This window comes from Triticum aestivum, chromosome 3A (assembly GCF_018294505.1).
Source record: "Triticum aestivum cultivar Chinese Spring chromosome 3A, IWGSC CS RefSeq v2.1, whole genome shotgun sequence".
NCBI lineage: Eukaryota > Viridiplantae > Streptophyta > Magnoliopsida > Poales > Poaceae > Triticum > Triticum aestivum.
In genome coordinates, this window is record NC_057800.1 from 433,329,354 (window position 1) to 433,333,506 (window position 4,153).

A 4,153-nucleotide genomic window follows, 5' to 3' on the forward strand; every position below is an offset into this window, starting at 1 on the left:
GGGAAGATATTTTGGAGAGAGGGGGGAAGTGTCGGTGGGGTTCTCGGCCTCACTGGGTGGGGAGGGATAAGGGAAATGGGGGGGGTGGCCGATTGGGCCAGTTTAGCCGGCCTGGCTAATAGCTAGGCCAGCTGGCCCGGGGGGTTCTTTTCTAAGTTTGTTTTGTTTTGTTCTTTGTTGTTTTTTTAAAAAATTTATTTTCTTTTTTGTTTTAATTCATTTTAAAAAACTTAGGCACTTTATAAAAATGTGTTTATTACACCATAATTACATATGCAAATTATGGCACCGCTCTAACATTTTTGTTTTAACTTTTGAAATTTTTTATTATTTAACTTTATTTTAAATTTGAATTTGAATCGGTTTTGAACTAACCCGAGATTAACTACAGTGACAGAGGTGACGTGGCATCGTTAACGTGGGATTACTGTAGCATGATTATCCCGGCATTACAGAACTCCTCCATTACAAGAAATCTCGTCCCGAGATTTAAGAGGCGTAAGGGGGGATTCTGGTTAAGAAATTCTAGCGAGTGTTCTCGTTGCTAGTTGCTCTTCTCATAGAGGTCGATCCATTACGTTGATGTCTTCATTTCTTTGCTTCAGGTCATCATGATGAAATCAGCATCCTTTCTTCGGGAACTCCATCGTACGTACGATAAGGGGTAACTTCGGAAAAACAGACCGCTACAATGTTGCTTATCTGGTAGATAACAACATGAAAGGTGGCGGAAAGTAACTCTCGAATTGAAACTTAAGAAATCATCGAGAGCAAAGTAAGAAGGTGCAAAATGGAAGTTTCGAGCGGGTAGGCTATAGTTCGATGCCTGAAGTAGGGCATGAAAGGGGTTCAAAGCAACAGGAACAAGTATCGTGTCTGATACCAGAATTGATCACTAGGAAGGTGGCTCGCAAATTACATACGAAACGAAGCGCAAGGGATAACTTCGAAACAGGGATGTACAGGAGAGTGAGGTTTCGATCCTATGGAACTGTGGGTTATGGGCCCACCATGTGGTTAAAGTAGGAGGGCACTGACATCTTGCACAGTCATGATAGCAAGGCATCATGATAGCCAGGCATGTCAGAGAAGAGACTGTCGGTTATGTTGGCAACAACGTTGGTACCAAGGGCGAGGGACGAAGAGAACCATTTTCCTGCTCGTTAATTCGAGTCGGACCAATAGGCAAAGTTCTCGTCCATCGGTGGTTACCGGAATGTCATCAACAATAGTAATAGGGTCTTACCGACACGATTGTGCACCTAGGTGTTTACATAAGCAGAAGAATATTGTTGCTTAGATCATATAGATCACCGGAAAGGTTAAACAAACCAATGTAAAGGAAATGTGAGCATCAGATTAACAGAACAATGGAAAGGAAAATGTGTTTAAACACATATTTCAAGGGTATATCCTTCCCAAGGACAAGCAGAGCATGATATCCATGACAGGATATAATGTAGAAAACTCTTTAGGTAAGGAGAGAGAAATTTCATGACTTTACCCATACAGCGGTGTTTGGATAATTGAGCAGGAAACATTTAACATTGGGCTTCAAATGTTCTTTGATGAAAATTGGAGTACCACAGACATGCTTCGAGATATGATTGGTCTTTAAGCAAAGGTTGGACTTGGATACACAAAGGATTCATCAGGAACAACTTGTAGAATAAGCCTTCATGGAAGAATGGTTAACCTTGCTAAACAGGAAACTATAACAATAGTCCTCCAGCCGGGTGTGCTAGACACGACATCAACTTACCGGGTTACATAAAGACCGATGTTATAACTCTTGGAAATATGTTCCAATCATCATATCTGACCAAGATTCAGATGTGATTGGTGTTAGGATAACTCAGATTCAGGATGCCTGAGAAGAAAGGTGCAACACAAATTGTCAAGATGACATTGTAAGGTTCTTAGGGAAATGAACTATGGAAACGAGTTCCAAAACAAGAGTTCATCATTAAAACAGGGAGAGGGTGAGGAGATGGCTGATGGACTCGGTGACAATCCATCGAGATTTTCAAAAGATGGATCTCCCCAATTATGTGAACAAGGAGATGACATTTGTCAAATCAAAATAGTATAATGATGTATGCTCGAGGAAAACATACACAATTAAACATTGGTTCAAAGCAATAGGGTTGCTGGAAGTTTTGAATTCACACAGCATAGTTCATTTGTCGGTATTCCGGTTAGGAACAACACAAGGACCAAGAAGGAATGGTGATGGTGATAAGTATTACTTGTATCAAGAATTCTCAGGAGGTGGTGAAATTCTCATGACATTCTTGACATCAAAGATGGTAATAATGTAAGGTAAAGAAGAATAATTGTTGGATAGCACGGATCTCCAGGTATAACACAAAACATGAACAAGTTTGTGTTGGAGGGAAAGCAATAATGTTGTCAGTGATAACACAACTCGTCGAGGGGCAAGGATGGTACTTCTCACCATGAATTCGATCGATATCTTGGAAGACCTCGGAATGTTGATGATGATCAGAACGTAGTTGTTGAGAGGTTTCAAGAGGATGTAACCGATCAGCGATGACATCAAGTCAACGGAATGATGAAGCGAAAAATTATTGGAACCACGAGTACGACTCAAACTCAAAATCAAGCTTGTTGTTCAAGACGAAATGATATGACGAGGAAAATCGACGTAAGCTTATATCACCATCAAAAGTGGTGCTCCGGGGATAAGGACCAGGTAGCACAATTAAAAATTAGCCCAATAATGGTATAGCCGATCAGGCTAGGAATGACGGGAAGGATTATTAAACTCATAAGCAACTAAAATTAATTAGGGTTATCGAACCGGAATGAGGAATCGGTTCACATATCGGTGTTCTCGGTTGACGACAACCCAGAACCCAGAAAAATTGAAATCGGTGAGAAATAATAGTTGATGAAGAACTCATAAGAAGTTATGCAGTTCCATGACATTATCAAGATATCCTAGTGTAATACTCGATGGTAGATCAAAGTAAAGGTTGGACAGGTGCAATGATCTGCACAAGACAAGCACTTAACTTGTCCGATAAATGATATTAATGAGAAAATATGCTCGGAACCATGATTGCAAAGGATCAAACATAGATACAGGACGAACTTATAACAAGGGATTAATATCATTTACAAGAAGCTTTGATGATAAGTTCACATCGGGTCCATGGGCATGAACACAAAGGCTCAAGGTCGACTCCCACTTCTTCCATGCATAACCGTTCATTTTACTTCTCGCTTTTGATGAAGTGGTAGTGTAGAAATTTTATTTAGCAAAATACCAGAAGAGTATGACTCGTGAAAACTTCCGAGTTCACACATAATAAGGAAGGCATAGGTTCAACCCGTCAGGGTATCGTGGAAACATATGCCACAAGCTTCAATAGTAAATACCACCAGCTCGAAAACAGAGCATTGTTTTGGAAGCAGAGGATACAATTTACCAAAGGCTTTATATATCCGTGGAAAAGCTCACAAGGTTACTTGAATATGAAGGACACTGTCGGATAATAATCCAACAAGAGGTCTGGTGGTCTAGAACGGAGCTGATGTGAGTATCGGTACTCTATCAAAGGAAGAAGGAATGCATGTGCATGTGATTATAGAAACAACTAACTAACTCAAGGCTCAAATGCAAAGGAATTATGAATTCCAAGACAAGGGATCAGAAGCAATGCTCTGATTAGGTATGGATAAGTTGAATAGCCTAAGGGGTACAATCGACGACAATTTGATTGGTCGAGATCCAGCTCATGTTTAAAAATGACGTCTGAGCCAGAAGGACGGATTCTAGGATTCGACTGAGGAATGCGAGCATCCTCAACATATTGAATCAACGGACTTAAGATAATAAAGACAAGGATGTCAATAAGATTACCATACTTATGGGATTAATCATAATGCAGGCAAGCAAGAATTTCAAGAGCAGTAGCTTGTTGAGGATTTTCGAAAGATTGAATAGCATTTCTAAGACTTTTGTGCACACATGAACAACTGGGGAGAAACAAATCCTCGGTGAGTGTGAGGATTAAGTTGTAGGTGTATTCAGGCGACAAGGAACTACAAGGCAGTAAGCACAAAGATTTCTCGGAGCAATAGAGAGAAGTTCAAGGTATCTTGTAATAACAAGATCAACTTGGAA